Source organism: Crocuta crocuta, unplaced genomic scaffold (genome assembly GCF_008692635.1).
Source record: "Crocuta crocuta isolate KB4526 unplaced genomic scaffold, BGI_CrCroc_1.0 scaffold41, whole genome shotgun sequence".
In the NCBI taxonomy this organism is placed as follows: Eukaryota; Metazoa; Chordata; class Mammalia; order Carnivora; family Hyaenidae; genus Crocuta; species Crocuta crocuta.
This window is the reverse complement of record NW_027529428.1, coordinates 303,449-323,615: the sequence shown is the minus strand read 5'-3', so window position 1 is coordinate 323,615 and position 20,167 is coordinate 303,449.

Here is a 20,167-nt window from a genome sequence, read left to right as displayed (position 1 = left end):
GTGTTTTTTTTTTTTTTTTTTTTTTTGGATGAAAAGTAGGATCTTAATGGGCGCTCAGTCAGCTCAGGCAGCCTCTGAAAACTCCTCTTGTCAGCTCCCTAGATAGAAGGACCCATTGTTTTCTAAATCTGAAGTTATCCACTCTTCCCTTTATCCTTTCTTTTGGTCCTTTTAGTGTTTGCTTTATCAGAATATTTTAATCCCTAATGTGGTGACTTGGTGTAATTTATCTCATTAAGCCTCTCCTATTTTCTTCTGTTTACATGACTAATATTATTGTGTTTTATAGAGCTTCTACCAACAAGCCACTCCTTTGTCCCATTGTTTCAGCTCTCGCCAAAAATCAACAAATGAAGTTTTTATCTTCCCAATCTTGGACCTCACCTACTTGTCATTCAGTTTGTATAGATTGCATGAAGAGCGTGTTCCTTTGAAAACAAAGCAAGGATTCATTTTTATGACCTAAAAACAAACAATTACCATTCTCGAAAGGTCCTGGTCATCTCTTTTTATGAGTATAGACTGGCAAAGACTCAACTTAGGAAGGGGAAAAAAGCATATACTTCCTTGTGTGTTGAAAGCCCCAAATCCCCAACTAATAATGCCCTGCTCCCTACCTTGTATTTCTTTTGTAGTGTGTAGAATATCCTAGAAGCAGAGAACCTGAGCACTGGAAGGCACCTAGTGGGGTTATCTTGTTCAAACTCCTGCCAAAACCACACCCAAGCCAGACTGAGCCAGACAGAGGAGTCTTATTTTTTTTTAATTTTTAAAAATACATTTTATTTATTGTTGAGAGATAGAGCATGAGCAGGGGAGGGGTGGAGAGAGAGAGAGAGAGGCAGAATCTGAAGCAGGCTCCAGGCCCAGAGATGTCAGCACAGAGCCCGACACAGGGCTCAAACTCATGCTTGAGATGATGACCTGAACCGAAGTCGTATGCTTAACGGACTGAGCCACCCAAGCACCCCTGGAGGAGTCTTATTTTTAAGGAATATGAAGAAAAGCCTTCTCCGAACCAATTATATATTTGAAATATCATGTCAGAAGAATTCCTTTTCTAAAAATCCTGTCTAATAAAGCTTCCATTGTCATTCTCTCAATTACTTTTTCTTCACCACATTGAAAATAACCAGGTACTATCTTCAGGGAATCAACAAACTTTAAATGAGCACTAACTTCCTACAGGGCAGCAGTTCTCAAACTTTAGGGACCATCAGAATCACCCAGAGGCTTATTAAAAACACAGACTACTGGTCCCCACCCCTCAGGGTGTCTGATTACTGAGGTGGAAGAAGACTTGAGAATTTGCATTTCTAGTATGTTCCCAGGTAATGCTGATGCCATTGAACCAGGGACCTCACCTCGAGAACTGCGATTTTAGGACCTCCAAAGAAGAAATATGAAAATAATTAGGAGGCAGAGGAGCAAGTAGATTAACAAGCAAGTTAACATCCATATAGAAAGTGATGTTAAACAAATTAACCTCTACATAGAGAATGATAAATACCTCTCAGAGAAGTTCTTTGCTATCACAGAGCTCACAAACTCAGAGTCCAGTCAGGAGGCTGGCCGTGAACAGCAGTTTAGAATGTTAACCGTTAATACAAGGAACTGCGTGAGAACAGAGGAGGAATGCACCATTCAGGCTAGCTGCAGAATAGGCCTAGAAAGCTCCCTGCAGAGCTGAAAGCCTGAGGAATAATTCCTGAGCTGATTCTTAAAGAAGGGAAGGTACAAAACGGCAGGGTGGCCTGGCTCTCCCAGCAGAAGGAACCGCATGGAATTAAAGACGGAGCAGGGAGTTTTCATGGAACAGCAAGTCTTGCAATTTTCCCAAAGGGAAGGGTGACAAATAAGGTGGTGATGACAGAGCAGGCAGGGGCTAGATCAAGAAGGAACGTCATAGGGACATCTTACTGGCTCCGTTGGTATAGTGTGTGACTCTTGATCTCAGGATTTTGAGTTCAAGCCCCATGTCGGGTGGAGAGATTACTGAAAAATAAAATCTTAAAAAAAAGAGAAGATAAAGAAGCAACATCAGGAAGTTGAAGGAATGGACAATATTCTAAAGACTATTAATTGACATAAAGTGTAAAGATCAATTTAAGGCTCCCTATCAGGGAATGTTAGAGGTGAAAGAGAATAGACTGTACAGCTATCCCCAGTGCTTCCTTCTCTATAACTACGACTCCTCTACCAGGTTTATTTGGTTTTCAGCTGATGTCTGGGCTTTGCTAGCCTTCCAGCCTAGGTGTAGACAGAATTCCACTTCCTTTTAATTTATTTTTTTTAAATTTTTTAAAATATTTTTTTATTTATTTCTAGGAGAGAGAGAGAAACAGCGTGAGCAGGGGAGGGTCAGAGAGAGAGGGAGTCACAGACTCTGAAACAGGCTCCAGGCTCTGAGCTGGCAGTCAGCACAGAGCCCGATGCAGGGCTCGAACCCGCGAACCGCGAGATCATGACCTAAGCGAAAGTGGGACGCTTAACCGACTAAGCCACCCAGGCGCCCCGTACTTCCTTTTAATTTAGCCAAGAGAGTTTGGAATTTCATAAAGGGAATTTTTAACCACACAAGGCAAACATAAAACCAAAGTAAGCAAAGAGAATACAGAATTTGGGTTTGGAGGTAAACAGACTAGATTTCTAGCTTCATTGTTTATTAGCTATACTGCCTTAAGCCTGTTACTTAACTTCTTGTGCCATAGTTTCTGTACTTAGGGACTTAATTCCCTAATAAGATCTATCAGATTTTCCATGATCTGGCCCCTACGTGCCTTTTTTGGCCTCATCTTATAGTCACCCCCTTTTTCTGCTCCAACCACATAAACCTTCTATTTCAATCCTGTGTTTATTATGCTCCCTTCTACCATAGGGCCTTTGCACATACTGATTCCTCTGGAATAGTTCTTCCTGTCCTCTTCAGTAATCACTACATTTAGATCTAACCCATTCCCACTAGGAAATCTCTGATCTCCCTGAATAGGTAAACTCCCTCCTATTATAGGCTTTTTTATTATCAGAAACTTTTATTTGATAGCACTTTATGGTTATTATTTGTGAAATTATTTGCTTAACTTGGTCTCCTGCTGCACTAGGTATCAGCAAACTATAGCCAGCTTTAACCCTCACCCTGGTAAATAAAGTTTTATTGGAGCTCACTTATTTACATACTGTCTGTGGCCTCATCTTACAGTCACAGACACAGAAGTGTCTGTGCTGCGGTGGGAGAGTGGAATAGTTGTCGTATAGACCTTGTGACTTGCGGAACCTAAAATATGTATTGTCTCTTTATCACAAAAAAATTGCCTGTTTCTGTACTGCACTAAAATCTTCATGAGAGCAGGTACGGGGTCTGTTTCTGCTTATTCACCTGTCTTCAGCATCTAGCACAGTGTCTGCTAGTATAGAAGATGCACAATGAATATTTACTTTAGTTTTTGTTTTTAAATAAACGCAAGGAGATTTTTTAAACACTTAATTTATTTAATTTATTTTTTAAAGTTTATTTACTTTTGAGGGGCGCCTGGGTGGCTTAGTCGGTTAAGCGTCCGACTTTCGCTTGGGTCATGATCTCGCAGTTCGTGGGTTCGAGCCCCGCGTCGGGCTCTGTGCTGACTGCCAGCTCGGAGCCTGGAGCCTGTTTCAGTCTGTGACTCCCTCTTTCTCTGACCCTCCCCTGCTCACGCTGTCTCTCTCTCTAGCTCCTAGAAATAAATAAAAATATTAAAAAAAAAAAAGTTTATTTACTTTTGAGAGAGAGAAAGAGAGAGAATGCATGCAAGCAGAGGAGGAGCAGAGAGAGAGGGAGAGAGAAAGAATCCCAGGCAGGCTCCACACTGTCCACGTAGACCCTAATCCAGGGTTTGAACCCATAAACTGTGAGATCTTGACCTGAGCCAAAATCAAGAGTTGGATGCTTAACCAACTGAGCCACCCAGGCGTCCTCCAAGGAGAATTTTTTTAAATGCCTATTTTACCAGAGTGTCAAAAGGGCAAATGAGGTAATAAATGTATAGAACCCAGCAATGTAGTGCCTGGAGCATAGCAGATGGTTAATAAATGTTAGCACTTATCATCCTCAGTTGTTCCTTAGTGCTTCTGAGTCACTTTTCCGGGTCTGGACTTAAGCTGTCCCCTGGCAGTGGACTGAGCTGCATTCCTGCCCTTCACCTGCCCTTCCATGCTTTGTCCTCCTGTCTGTGGCCTCCTGGATGAGAAAGACATTCCCATTTTGGGCGTCAAGACTCCTTCCTTAGAGACAGATTCTTAGCAATGTCTTCTCCACCCTCCCTGGAGATTTCCTTCTAGGATGTTCAGTCTGTTTGGAGCATGTTATTCCCAAGCCTTATCACAGCCCTAGGGTGACACTCCTTTCACCTGCCCCGGGGCTTTGCTTCACCCAGTCACCTAAGTGATGGCAGTTCTGTCTTATCTGATGGCCACCTCCTTCCGGGACAGCAGACCGACCACCTCTCTTCTGATTCAGCGGGGGAAGCTGTAGAAGTGGAGGAGTGCTCCTAACGAGACAGCGACGCGCGGAAGCTCGGGAACTGAACATGTGTGGTTTTATAGGCGAGAGGAGGGAAGGATCAAAGCCCAGCCCAGAGGCTGCCCAGCTGGACGCAGAACCCCAGAGGAGGGAGCATTTACTAAAACCCGAGGTCAGCAAGCTGTGCCCTATGGGCCAAATCCAGCTGCCTCCAGTTTTTATGTACCTCTGGCACTAAGAATGGTTTTTACCTTTTTTTTTTTTTTAAAGGACAGGCTATGTATTTTTATAATGTTTTATTTCTTTATTTTGAGAGAGAGAGAGAGAAGCAGAAAGAGAGAGGGAAAAGGAGAGAACCCCAAGCAGGCTCCATGCCATCAGTACAGAGCCCCACACGGGGCTGGATCTCATGAATCATGACATCATGATTTGAGCGGAGATCAGGACTTGGACATTTCACTGACTGAGCCACCCAGGTGCCCAGGTTTTTACCTTTTTAAATAGTTGGAAGGGAAAATCAGAAGAAGAAGAGTATTTTGTGACATGTAAAAGTTACCTGAAATTCACATTTCAGTGTCGGTAAATGAAGTCTTATTAGAGCACAGCCGTACTCATTCCTTTACGACTGTGGCCGCTTTCACATTACAAAGGCAGAGTTGAGGAGCTGGCCTCAGAGATCATTTTCCACCCATGAAGCCAAAAACATACTGTCTGGCCCTTCGGAGGAAAGGTTTGCCAAGCCCTGAGTAACACTACTAGCCTGAGCTATGAGAATGACTTTGACCTGAGCTCGGCAGAGCAACTTCTGTGTTCAGTGTTGCCCTACCTGTGCCCATCCCACTGGCTGCAGCCCAGGGGGCAGCGGGGAAAGAATGGGTTAATTTGATGGATTAATTAGAGGAAGCATACCTGATGGAGGTGGGGATGGGATGAGACGAGAGAACCAAGCAGTCTAGTTTCACCACCTACAGCAGGGGAGACCTTGAACCAGGGTCTTCCCTTCTCTGAGGGGAAACTCTCATATTCTGGAATCTGAACAATTATACTCGAATAGAATTATCACTCGAATAGAGTGATGTTGTGAGGTCCGAATGAAGCAAACACATGCGACAATGCCTGGCTTGTAGTAGGCACTCAATAAATATTCACTATTCTGACTAGGACTGGATGGAGGACACACCAGTGGAACAGCGGGCCTTGGAGAGGAGAGGGTCACCTCACTTAGTACTGCCCTAAGTACTGCAGTAGAGCAAAAACAAAGGACATTGGCAGTCAAAAGACCTGGGTTCAGTTCTGTCTCAGCTAGTGATGCATGTATTCATCACTGCTGTGTGACCCTAGTAACGTCGATAGACTTCCCTGACCTTTGATGGAGCTCAAATGTCAAGTGGGGCCTTCCTACTCTTTGATTTAGGAAATACCCTTCTGGAACCTCCTCTCCCCAATTCAGGCAACACACACAGGACTTCAGTTTCCCCCTATGCCAGCAATCCCATTCACGGAATTTTCTTTCGGCAACATTTCCTGAGGTTCGCATATTTATTAGAGATTTGAGAGTGGAGCCTATTGTGCTCCTCCCCTCCTCCCCCCGCTCTCCTCTTGCTTCTTTCTCTTCTTTCTGAATAAGGAGCCCCCGCCCAATCTTCCCCCCTCCCCTGCTCCCAGTTCACACATTTCCCTATATCCCTGCTTTATAGCCCAAAGAGGCTGATGAAGGCGTTTTCCCACAAAGATGGTTCTGTCCCCAAGAGGAAATCTTCCACCAGCTGCTAAAAGAATAAATTTCCTCTATCCACTAACAAGCAAAATAGGGATAATTATGCCTACCTCACAAGGTGTTTGTGGGAATTGAATGAGGTAATGTATCTGCCAGTTCCTGACATGTAGTAGGCCTTCAGCAAATGTTACTTCCCTCCGCTCTTGATTCTTCCTTTGAGATTGGAAGGGACAACGAGAAGCTGAGAGGCATTTTGAGGTGGGACGAGAGCAGATAATGCAGCCAGGAAGGTCATCTCCTTGCCCATCACCCTCCTGTGAATTGGAAGAGATTCTTTGCCAAGAGAAACTGGGGGAAAGGTAGAGGGGCTCGGGGCAGAAGCCAGACAAGACTGGTTTATCTTGGAGTCCATCCAGAAAGGTTTAGTTACTAAAACAGCAGTTCCTCGACATAAATCCTTCAGGTTCTTGAAAAATATTATTAAATCACTCCAGCATCATAAATAATCCTAATTTTATTAATCTTGCATCGCAGGCCAAAGCACAGCTCCTACAAGACTCGCTCTCCCCCAGAGCACACAGCTGAGGGGGAAGGCGCCCAGGCGGAGGGCAGTACCTGGGCCCCTGGTGAAGTCCATTAGGTGGACTGTGGTTGAAATTGATGGTCCCTGGGGCACCTGCATGGCTCAGTTGGTTAAGCATCCGACTTGGGCTCAGGTCATGGTCTCACTGTGGGTTCAAGCCCTGTGTCAGGCTCTGTGCTGACAGCTCAGAGCCTGGAGCCTGTTTCAGATTCTATGTCTCCCTCTTTCTCTGCCCCTCCTCTGCTTGCACTCTGTCTCTCTGTCTCTCTCTCTCAAAAATAAACAAACATGAAAAAAATTTAAAAAAATTGAAAAAGAAAGAAAGAAACTGACAGTCCCTGATGTTTCCGACCCCTTTCAGATTGTGGCTCTTCTAGTAACCTTTCCTTAGGGGCAGGACTCAGAAAGGGAAATGTCTTAGCAAGGTCTTGTTTGCAGAGGCATGGGAATTCATGGACTTCTGTTTCTTGTCCATTTGGACCTGCCTAACATGCTGTTTTCAGTAGTCTGTCTTTCTTTTTCTTTCTTTCTCTCTCTCTCTGTCTCTCACTCTTTGTCTCCCTCTTTCTCTCTTTCTCTCTCCCTTTCTTTCTCTTTCTTTTTCTTTCTCTTTCTCTCTCTCTGTCTCTTTCTCTCATTTTCCCTTTCTCTCTCCCTTTCTTTTTCTTTCTTTCTTTCACCACAGATTTCTTTTTTAAAAACTTCTTAAAAAAAAAAAAAACTGGAAGAGTGCTCTTCCAATTTCCTATAGGCCAAAGATGTTTCTANAAGCTTTCACCCACTCATCTCTCTCTCTCTCTCTCTCTCTCTCTCTCTCTGGTTTTTGGGTTTGGTTGGTTGGTTGGTTTTGTTTTAGCTAAGAAGTTTCTCAGTTTTTCTTTCCAAAGCAAAGTTGAAGAATAGCAATGCCGCTTCTATTATTGGGCATTGTTTGGAGCTAAAACATAAATAAATAAACCCCAGAAAATACCTAGGAATTTAAGAAACACAGGGTTCAGTTTCTGTTAGTCCACTGTATGTCTTCTGAAAGATTCTGTAAGTTACTTTTTTAAAAAATATTCATTCTGGAGGAGTACAAGCGGGGGAGGGACAGAGAAAGGGGGACAGAGGATCCAAAGCAGACTCTGCACTGGTGGGTTGACAGCAGCAAGCCTGATGTGGGTCTTGAATTTACAAACCACAAGATCATGACCTGAGCCAAAGTCAGACGCTCAACCAACTGAGCCACCTGAAAGATTCTTTATTAAAAAATGTTTTGGCTTTATGACTTAATGTTTTCCTCAAACTTGAAATAATTTGTGACACCAAAAAATATCAAGAAATAGAAACAAAAATCAGGTGTAAAGTCCTCCTACCCTCAGAAACCCCAATGTAAACATCATGATGCATTTCCCTAAAGCTGTGTTTTCTCTGCAGATGTGTATATACAGTTACCAGATGTGATACTGTTTGTTGTACACACATTTTTCAGGCTGGCTTTTCTATTTTTATTTCAGTGAGCATTTACTAGTCATTAAAAATTCTTCAGAAGCGCTTCCCTTAGTGGTTGCATAATATTCATAGTATTATTTAATCATTTTTAGATTGCTCCACATGTAGGCTGGGTCTGGTTTTTCACTATATAAATAACGCTGCAGTGAACTTCTTTATACCTTGTGCTTGCATATTTGGAAATTCCTTGGGTGCCTCGGTGGCTCAGCCAGTTAAGCGTCTGACTCTTGATCTCGGCTCAGGTCATGATCTCATAGCTCATGAGTTCAAGCCCCAAGTCGGGCACTGCGCTGACAGCGGGGAGGCTGTGTCTCTCAAAATAAATAAACATTAAAAAAAGAAAGAAAAGAAAATTCCCATAGACAGCATTCCTAGAAGTAGGATTACTGGCAAAATCCTGGAACCTCATGTTAGTCTCCATGGACTTCAGTCACCCTGAGGTGTTGCCTATTGGATCTCCTAGTAAAGTGTTTAGGAACTGCAGTAGCCAAAGTCCTGGCAAATTTTAGCCTATATGGTGGTTTCATGGTATGCAACCAGAGGACAATAGGCTATGATGTTTCATCGTAATTATCATTTTGCTGTATTCCTAGGTGATAATAATAATAGCTGACATGTATTGGGTGGTTAATACATGTTGGGCCCTGGTTTAGTGTTTTATAGATACTAACCTGTTTTATCTCCCCACAGCTCTGGGGTAGATACTATTATCATCCCCATTTTACAGATGGGAAAGCCAAGACACAAGGGGGTGAAACCACAGGGCAAGTGGCTGAGCCAGGGTTCAAACCCAAGCATTTTGGCAAAAGCCCATGCCCTTAACCAGGAGAGGACCCTGCCTGGGAATAACCAAGCGAGTGAGATGCCTCACATGTTAAGGCTGCAGTGTAGGGTGGGTGGGGTGCCTAAGCCGGAAGGCGGCCTGAGTTCACTGCTCACTGCTGAGTAACAGCCCTCCTTCCTTCCCCCTTTGCTAGCTGTGCTCAGGCCTGGGCAAGGACAGGAGAGGAACCAAGCTGCAAAGCACTCGATTCTATATATATATATATATATTTGTAAAGTTTATTCATTTTTGAGAGGCAGGGGCAGAGCATATGAAGCAAGCTCTGTCCTGACAACAGCGAGCCCAATGTGGAGCTCAAACTCAGGAACTGTGAGATCATGACCTGAGCTGAAGTCAGATGCTTAACTGACTGAGCCACGCAGGGGCCCTATGATTCTGTATTTGAAAGGAAAGAGGAATATATATCCATGGAGTCCCAGGAAGCTGATATTCAGGAAAGAAAAAAGGGAGAAAAAAAGAGAAAGAGAAAAAATAACACTGCTTTAGGGTTTTGATTTTTTTTTTTTGCTTTCATTTTTGACAATTGTTAAGAGCATTAGGCTTGCCTAATTAGAAACAATATTTTCCATACATTTTTCATCACTCCATTTCAGTGGGTTGTCAGCTCATCCGTTGCTGTCGTGTTCCAAAGTGAGCCACAGAACAGAGGTTTCTGGAGATAGTAGTAACCGTGAATTCTGAAGGAGGTGACTAATCATTTTTGATATTGTCCACTGCAGATCACCTTGGTTACAAATGACCTCCCAACAACTGTTCAAGTTGGATGGTTCTAAAGGTATCTGCATTGTGGGGAGTGCTGCTCAGGCCTGAAGTTCTGATTAATAGCCATTTTCTTTTGTCCCACCTCCTTGTGTATACTTAAAATAATACTGGTGTGACAGAGATTATAGAGGGTGTTTCTCTTTGGGTAGGCGAAGACTGGTGATGTGGTAAAATAAAACACAACACAACCACTACCGCAGAAAACAAACACAGCGGCAAGAACGTCCTGCTCCGCCTTCCTATCTTGCCAGGCTCCTCCTAGGAGACCCAGCCAGAGGAAACCTAGCCTCTGTTCACCCTGGCTCAGGACTCACATGGGTAAAACTTCGAAGAGCAGCAGCCGTGAACCAAGAATGAACCAGAGAACGTGTCAGGGAATCCTGCCACCATAGGCATCTACCCAAGGGGTCTCTGCAGTGATCCCAGGGAGAAGGGGCCAGGGGGAAGGCATCTTGCCTTTGTTTAAAATTTTTTAATGTTTTTTATTTATTTCTGAGAGAGAGAGAGAGAGACAGCATGAGCAGAGGAGGGTCAGAGGGAGACGTAGATGCAGAATTGGAAGGAGGCTCCAGGCTCTGAGCTGGCAGTCAGCACAGAGCCTGACGCAGGGCTCGAACCCATGAACCATGAGATCATGACCTGAGCTGAAGTCGGATGCTTAACCGACTAAGCCACCCAGGCGCTCCAAGGCATCTTGCCTTTGACTAGTCTTGAAGCCATGCAGTGTTATTTCTGCCTCATCCTGTGTGTGGAGATGCTAGATCCCTAGATGCAGGTCCGAAGGGACCCTGCCTCTCAGTGAAGGAATATCAGTATCACGTTTGGAGAAGGACATGCACCCAGAATGTATATTAGTGTGGACATCTTTAGAAAATAGATTCAGTCATACTTGTACATAAAGGAGTCTTGATTCATACGTGGAAAAAAGAAAACTCAGAAAGTTATCAGAGTTCCCAGAAAAGTATCCACCTTGTCATGGAAAATATACTGGTTGGTGGGTACAGTGAGAATTCTTTGTTTTTCTTCCTGCTCTGAATTAATGAACATCAAATTTATCCATAAGCAGTTTCACTGGGTTTTACCCAGGAAGCAGCATTTTAAAGATGACTTCTATCCTTGATTCCAGAACCATCTTACATTTTATCTTACTATATAATTAAGCATGGATCAGGTTCAAATCCCTTGTTACTTATAGGAAAAGGTTTCTGGTCATCTTATTTACAAATGTCATTTGTAAGCATATCCTTTCTTCTTGCTTGGTGAATGAGGTTTTCCTTCCAACTGGATCTTTCTCATGCTTTTAATAAATAATGATCCAGGTTTTCAGGTACCAGAATACTCTAGAGCTGTAAAGTAGGCACTGCTGAAAGATGTATTAACTCCTTCAGGCCTCCAAGGTGCTATTTAAAATGTTATTGCTTCATATCCCGTAATAGAGGCTTGAACCTTATTGATGGCCTGTCTCTTGATTGTGCATCTATAGAGGGTGAAGGCTAGGAATGCAAGAGTTGGTTAACTGGAGCAGGAAGCTGAATTAACTCTTTCAACAAGGTTTGAGGGAAACGATTTTGTTCTTATAAGCTCTAAAGCCTAAATGGTACTGAAGCTTCTAGAGTAAATCGTAGCTAAGATAGTGTTACTAGATGTGATAATTACTAGAAGGATTAAATCCTTGTTTATGCTGGCTGAAAATAGGTCTGTTTTATACTTACTGCATGGCAACATTTCCCATACTGTACTAAAGCGAAGTTAACTATAAAAATATGTGCATTCTGATTACATGTAGAAAGCATCAAGCTGTCATCTTTTTCATTATTAATAAAGGTTATTCAGGTTCGTGCAAAGATCTTCAATTCATAGGTTCAGCCATTATTTGAAATATGGAATACAAAGATAAAACCATTGATGGCATGTTTGTAAAACTCTACTTACAATAATAAATGAATTTGCTTTAATGTAGGGGCAGCTGAATAATAGGTATATTTTGGATTTGTACAGCTAGTGGTCTGATAAATATTTAACAAACAGCTCTTGGGCAGGGAAGTCCAGACTTTAATGACATTTTGCCAATGTCCGTGGTGTAAATATTTCTACCATGGTTGATTTCATGCTACCAATATGGCATCACAGAATGCAGAACTGAGACATGATCAGTGGGCTCTTGTGAGCTGTATGAGCCAGTCCTGCATTCCAGTGTTTACAGTTTTTAGAAAGGTAGTTGGATGATTACCGGATAAACCTTGTTATGATACCGAGGAGGAAAAAGACACATTTTAGGTGGCACATTCTGTGGCAGAGACATTTAACACTCATTGAATTTCCATTTACTCCCTAACATTTCTCAATAGCCAATGGACTGGGAACAGAGATGGAAGCATTTAAAAATTCATATTCGGGCATGCCTGGGTGGCTCAGTCAGTTAAGTGTCCGACTTCAGCTCAGGTCATGATATCATGGTTTGTGAGTTCAGGCCCCATATCGGGCTGTGTGCTAATAGCTCAGAGCCTGGAGGCTGCTTTGGATTCTGTGTCTCCCTCTCTCTCTACCCCTCCCCTGCTTGCATGCTCTCTCTGCCTCTCAAAAATAGTTAAAAACATTAAAAAAAATTTTTAATTGATATGCAACCCCCAGCCCTCTCTTGCCTTAAGACTACAGTAAAGAAGTCACATGTTCCCAAAGGTAAAGATACATGATGTGAGATACAACCTGTATTAACATATTCCATGAATGTCTGTGTGGAGCCCATCCCCCATACACCAATACTGGGATACACACCATACTTCTTTTAGCAATTGCTGCCTAATAAGCCATCCCATATTGAATGGCTTAAAACCATTTATTGTTACGTCTCACAGTGCTGTGAGTTGGCCGGTCTCTGCTGGACGGTTCTGCTTTTCTCATTTAGGGTTTCATGTGATTGTAGTCAGATGGTGGCTGGGCTGGAGTCCTTGGAAGGCCTGAATGGAATTGAACTGAAGATGGCTTCTTTGGTCATGTCTGGCACTTCAGTGCCTCTCCACATGGAGTCTCATTGTCTAAGCATCTGCATGTGGACTCTCTTAGCAGTAGGACAGTCAGACTTTTTATCATGAATGACTTCAAATGCAGAGGCTATCAGGATTTCCTAAGGTTGAGGCTGGGAGCTGTCAGAGTATCACGGTTGCTACATTTTCTCGGTTAAAGTGAGTCATGGGATCAATGCAGAAGCAGAGAAGGGAGTGACCATCCAAGGGGGTGACTCCAGAAGGTAAGAGACATTGGGAGTCCTCTTCGGAGAATAGCTACCACATACCACAAGTAAGAAATAAACCTTTGTTATGTTAAGCCACTTAGATTTCAGGGTTAATTTGTTCCCTTAGCAAAACCTAGCATAATCTGACTAATCCAGAAATTGGTACTGTGTTAGTGAAGATAAGGTAGGCTGTACTGTGAAAACAAACCTCAAAACCTTAGCAGCTTAACACATGGTCCTCTGGGGGTCTGATGGCTGGCCAGTGCTGCTTCCCTTCAGTGGCGAGTCAGTGGTCCAGGTCACTTGCATTTTGTTGGTACGCCATCTGGAACAGGTAGCTGGACGGATTAGTGGGACAGGACAAAAGAGAACAAGGCTCTCAAGTACCTGTTGGCCAGAAGTCATCACATGCCTCTGGTCCCAGCTAGAAGCAGGCCAGGAAATTTGATGGAGCGTGTGGATATTTGGTGATTAATAAATGTCTCTGCCATAAAGTTATATGGAGCTCTTTGCCTCTTTTGTTTTTTCTCCCTTTCCCTTACCTTTATCCTGTATAAGACATTTAGGAAAGCAGAGAGTGAAGTGGGGAGGGGAAAAAGAAAGGTAGGAAGTAGGGAGGGAGAGAATACAGGAAGGAATTTATGGGATGCAAAATACGATCATTAAAACTGTCAACAAAACAAAACTCTTAACAAGTACTGCTAAACAAAAACTATTAACAAATAACTGTAATAGCAGAGGTTTTCACTGTGCTTGTAACCTGTTTTTTTTTTCTTTTTAATCAGCAGTGATAAGGAAACTAAACCAGATTAAGGGCTATCTTATTGGAGGTACAAAGGCAAATAAGGGGAAAGAAGTGATTGAAGAGCAGCACTTCAGAGAGCTCAGGACATTCAAATCAGCAGGGCCTGATTACTTGCATCCCAGGGTACTTAAGGAATTGGCAAATGTAATTGCAAGCCCACCAGCCTTTATTTTAGAAAAGGAAGGTTGGACAAGAGAAGGTCCTGACAAGTAGAATCAGCAGATGGAGTACCTGTTTTTTTTTGTTTTTGTTTTTTTTTTTAAACAGAGAAAAGCACAACCGTAGTAATTATAGACTATTCAACTTATCTTGGATACCTGGGAAGATACAAGAACGAATCATCAAACAATCAATTTGCGACTACCTAGAAGAGCACAAGGTACTGGGTAGTAATCAACGTGATTTTGTGAAGTACAAATTATGCCAGACCAATTTAATTTTATCTGTAAGAGAGTGATGAGCCTGGCAGAAGGGAAAGCAATACCTAGAATTGGACTTCAGTAAGGTTTTTTTGTTTTCTTTTGTTTTTAAATTTCATTCCCTGACAGTTTCAGCATTCACTCTCCAAGAAGATGCTACCTACAACAGCAGTTGGGTGGGCATGACTCTGGACCAGGCACTCAGCAATGGTAAAAACACAGACTCTGCTCCAGACTGACACAGTCGTTAATAATAGTATTATTATTTTAATTAACTAATATGGACAAAGAAGATGACAGTAGTGAATTGAAGAAAATGTTGAGGTCCAAATAGCATTCTCCACCAATGATGGGCAATATGAGAGAAAAGAAGAGGCATGAAAACCTGTCTAAGAAATCCAACAGCTAAGTAATGTGAGATCCAGAAAGGAGAACAGAGAAAATGTTAAAAGAGAAATTATATAAGAAAATTTCCTGGAAAAGAACTTACATCTTTATATTAAGAGAGTCTCCTAAGGGCCAACTACAATATATGAGGAAAATAACCCACTTGGATGCAACGTTGTAAATTTTAGAATTTTAAGAATAAATAAAACTTTCTAAAAGCTTCCAGAAGGAAATATTAGGCCACTTCCAGAGGAATGAAAATTGAGCAACCAAATTCTCATTAACATCTCTGCTTCTAGAAGATAATAGAGTAGTCCTTTCAGTTCTGAGGGAAATTGAATTTGAAACTAATTTCCATATTCCGCCAACCTATCAGTCAAGTGTGGGATTAGAACATAGGCATTTTGCAGAAACCAGCACTAGGAAAGTTTACTTCCCAGGACCCCTTTCTTGAGAAGTTACTTGAATATGTATTCCAGCAGAATGAGGAGGTTATCCAAGAAAGAAGTAGTCAAGGGACCTAACACTGGAAAAGAAAGTAGAATAAGATACAAAATTTTCTGTTTTGGAGGAGGAGAATGAAGTGCTCCAAAGGGAAGGACTCTGGAGCAAAGGAGAAGTTCATGTAGTTCATACTGTCATCAAGAGAAAGAAAATCAACCAGCAAACCAACAAAAAACCCTTGAGCATAAGATAAAGTATATATTTAATCAATAAAAAAGATAGGCAGTTAAGAAATCCAGACAAACAAAAGGCTAATTGAGACTCTTATGATCCAATTTTGAAAAATTATAATATGTTGTATGGAGTGTAAGAGAAAGATTGGTATATGATGCTAGAACATTCTCCTTCGAAATAGATGAGAGGTTATAACATTGCCCTCACAGAAAAGGAACTAGCAGCCCTAACATGCTCCTTATGCTCCTTAGTCTGACAGTGCACAATATTGATGTAATCTTAATGTAAGTACTCTGATTGATTTTAAACTCTTACCATCACCCTAAGGACAAAGTAAGGAAGATCTTGGTTATGTTTCAGGAAAAAAAAGGCAAACATTAATCTTCATAATATAAATGTATAGTTGACTGACAGAAGGTGGGGAGTGAAAAGTGAAGGAAATAGAAGAAGGATGGTACCACAACTTCTGTAATGGGAAGTCAAGATAGTGATTCAAGTTTTTAGAATGAGAAATTGAGGCATAGCCTACTATTTAAAGTTAACAAGGGTAACCAAAACAAACCTTAAAAATAAGCTGGGAGGAAGAAGAAGATAACATAAATGAGCTAAATTCTTATTATTTCATAATGAGACCATTTACAACCAAGAAACTGAAAGGAGGAATGATTTTACAAACATCCCATATATTCAAAGAATGCATGATTCATGTAGTTTTTCAAAGGCATACATGTAAGATCCTGGGGCACAATCTCAGAGCACAGATATCAACAATCTCTGTAGCTTAAGAATACATTATGGTGCTGGTGATCTTGCAGCCATGGCATTTTCTCCCATTCCATTATGCGTTCCCAATTATAAGATTATATTTGCAAACTTCAAGTTCATCTGCTCTAATACTCTTTTAAATTTTCTCAGCATTATCTCTAATATTTCACAGAGTACTCTCTCCAAAATTCATATAGTAGTACGTGGCCATGTGGCCTCCTTACAGTGTTTTATTTCATTTAACACCTGTTCCAAAAGAAAATGCTCAGAATTGGGTTTTTGCTCCTACTGAATGAAAGCTTAGATGGACTTGTTATAGGATAAAACCATTTTAAAATTATAACTCTGAGGATTAAAATAACATAAAAGTCACTTGAATCCCTTCTAGTCGTTCCTGTGCATTTAAATAACAGCATGGTTCACAAGTTACTGTTAAATGATGGCAGGTGCAAGTAAAACTCTGCCACAACTTCCTAAGTGAGATCCAAAAAATTCAATCACTGAACACGTGGAGTCAACTTAGCACAAAGTTAATGAAATGAGCAAGGTGAGCCAGCTGTAAGAGGACAGGAACCAATCATCAAACTTGTCATATCCAAATTCCCTTTATCAAGGAGTGTGTAATTACAAGTTCCACTGTACTTCTGATTACTGGCTCAAGTGGCATGCCACATAGCCACACAGGTAAGCATGTGCCATACACCCTGCCTGCTAGCTCTAAGTTATGCAATTCTTGATTTCTCTTGGCAGGAGTTAAAGTATTTCAGATTTTGCACAAAATGAGTACTTACCCAATAGGCCAATTACACTATTTCAAATATTCATTATTCTTATTTATCTAAAATACAACCGTGCTGTAAAAGAGCAGTATTTAGTTCTTAAAATTGGGAGATGGGATGGGGCTGTTTAGAGCCTGAAGAACTAAAAGCAGAAATGTTTAAAACATTTATTATAAGGTGCATTTACTACTCTAAGTATTGTACTATCTTTTTTACTATTTCTCAAAGAGTGGTCCATGTACTACTTGTTAAAGGTGCAGATCTCCTGGGGTACCTGGGTGGCTCAGAGATCACCTGGGGCCCCTGGGTGGCTCACTTGGTTGAGCTTCTGACTTCTCCTCAGGTCATGATCTCGCAGTTCATGAGTTCAAACTCCGCATTGGGCTTTGTGCTGACAGCTAGCTCAGAGCCTGGAGCCTGCTTCGGATTCTGTGTCTCCCTCTCTGACCTCCCTTCCCCTGCTCACACTCTGCCTCTCACTCTCTCAAGAATAAATAAACATTTAAAAAATTTTTTGGAGGGCGCCTGAGTGGCTCAGCCGGTTAAGCATCCGACTTCGGCTCAGGTCATGATCTCATGCTTCATGGGGTCGAGCCCCGCGTCAGGCTCTATGCTGACAGCTAGCTCAGAGCCTGGGGCCTGCTTCGGATTCTGTGTCTCCCTCTCTCTCTGACCCTCCCCTGCTCATGCTGTTTCTCTCTCTCTCAGAAATAAATAAAACAGTAAACAAAAAAAAATTTTTTTTAATGCAGATTCCCTGGTTCAAACATAGTCCTACTGAATTTGATTCCCTTTGCTGGGGCCTAGGAATAGCATTGGAGCCATTGATTGGTTTAGGCACAGATCTTACAAAAAGATTTGTTTGTTCATCCTCTTCAACTGTATTTCAGGACTGAGCTTCTTGTGAGACTATTACATGCTGTATTGCCTTCTGTGGTGTTTACCATATCCTAGCATTTTTCCTTTTTATTTCTTTACCACCAAGATAAAAGATGACTTCTCTCTCTCTTTTTGCATATGGTCTTACCTAGGGGAATAACAATTCTTTTCAAGATCTTTTAAGCTGTGCTACTTCTTGAACATAGAAGAGCTAAGAAAATCTGTTAAATTTTAAAATTCAGGACAATGACTGGTTTCTTAATTATGTAGGGAGAAACATTTTGAGACTGTCTTTGTATCTTATTTTGGTGCTGATCATTTTTTCTCATTCCTGTGACTGCAGGAATATTGATCTCAGCTTTACTTTGACCATTAATGAATTATGATGGCAATAAGCAGAGACACACACCTCCAGCCTCCTGGGAGCTTAATCTTCTGCTACAACGTTTGCATTTGTAAGTCAGCACCTGTGTAATCTATATTCTAACTATTTGTTATTCTCCTTTAATTACATATTGGTGGTGGTCCATTTGCAGCCTGAGAGCAACCAACTGGAGAGTCAAAGAGATTATTAAAATATTGACTTTAAATTAGAAGGCCAAAAGGAAACACAGCTGGGTTTGTTCCTACCCATTCTAATATGATGGTTCAGGGAGAGTTATTCACTTTCATGTCAAGGAGAGTTGGGTCTAAAAAATTAGTACAAAACTTTCACCTTTAAAAACCTTTGAAAAACTGAAGTATGGTAAACATACAGCATTGTGTTAGATTCAGGTGCACAACATGTTGATTCAACAATTCTGTATATTACTCTGCTCACCATGATAAATGTAGTCATCATCTATACTATACAATGTTCTGGTGTCACCAGTATCTCTGTTAGCATCCGCTTTACCTCATCTGGTAGACAGCATTTTGTCCAGCAACTGATATATTTTTTTTAATGTTTGTTTATTCTTGAGAGAGAGAGAGAGAGTGCGCGTGCGAGAGAGAGCAAGAGAGCAAACGGGAGGGGCAGAGATAGCGGGGAAACAGGATCTGAAGCAGGTGCTGTGCTGACAGTGGAGAGCCCGATGCAGGGCTCTGACTTATGTACTGTGAGATCATGACCTGAGCTGAAGTCGGACACTTAACCGACTGAGCCATCCAGGTGCCCCTGTCTTTTTTACCTTTTAATCATAAGAGGCAGGATGAAGGGAGTAGACTTTATAAAATATAATGCCTGCCTCACGGGGCCTTTGGGAGAAGTAAATAAAAGCATAGCTATGGGGGCTCTTAGCACAATGTGTGACATCCAGTATTTACTTTTACTTTTCTGTCCTTTCGGGGACCTTACTTTGGCAAGCTTGACAAGTCATCAAAAGTGCTGTGCTGGGCAAAATTTTACTTTCAGTAAAATGAAAGCCTGGGAGTAACTAAGCATGGCTCTTTAAGGATTTACATTTAAATTGCAATAGATAGATTAATAGTTTTGCCAAAGGTGGAAGCAGAATGGTGTAGTGTGAAGAGAGGAGCCTTGTTCACAGGACAGAGGACTGGGGCTCAGTCACTAACCTGCTAGGTGACCTTAGTCACCTTGCTTTGGGGCTTCAGTTTCTTCAGCTGTATAAGGGTGTAGATGGATGCTTTTGGTTCTAAAACCTGATGGTTCTACTAATGCAGCACTTTTAAAACTGAATTTATCCATGTGATGGAAAAACTCCCCGAGGATGTACAACCTCGTGTTATGCTCGCTGTTCCTGAGTGCTCAAAGGATGGCTTCTTTGCTTCCTGCCTTCCTCCTTTTCTTTTTATCTTCCTCCCTCCATCCTTCCTTTCTTCCCTCCCTGCATCCTTCCCCCTTTCTTTCCTTTCCTGTCTCATTTCTTCTTCAGTAATTATTTATAGCTCCTTCCGTGAGCCAGGCTCCATGGCTAGGCCCTGGGATGCAAGAGTGAACAAGATCTCAGTCCTGCATTCATGGGGCTTACAGTCTGTCTCTTGTCCTCTCCTTCTGTGTGGTGTGTGTGTATTGAGTGTGTATGTGTATGTATTTTTCCCTTTTCCTGAAAAGGAAATATGTATATATATATATATATATATATGTCAAATACATAGATAACCTGAAGGAAGAGTGCCACAAACATCTGTGTCCCGTAGATTCATGTTAACATTTTCCCCCTCTATCTCTGTGTACATATCATTTACAAGTTGCAGATAGCATGCTTCACCCCTAAGTAATTTAACATATATCTCCAAGAATTAGTATACTCTCATAAATAATCATAATACCATTTTCGCACCTAATTTAACTAATCCCCCAAAGTATCATTAATCCTATAGAATTGTGTT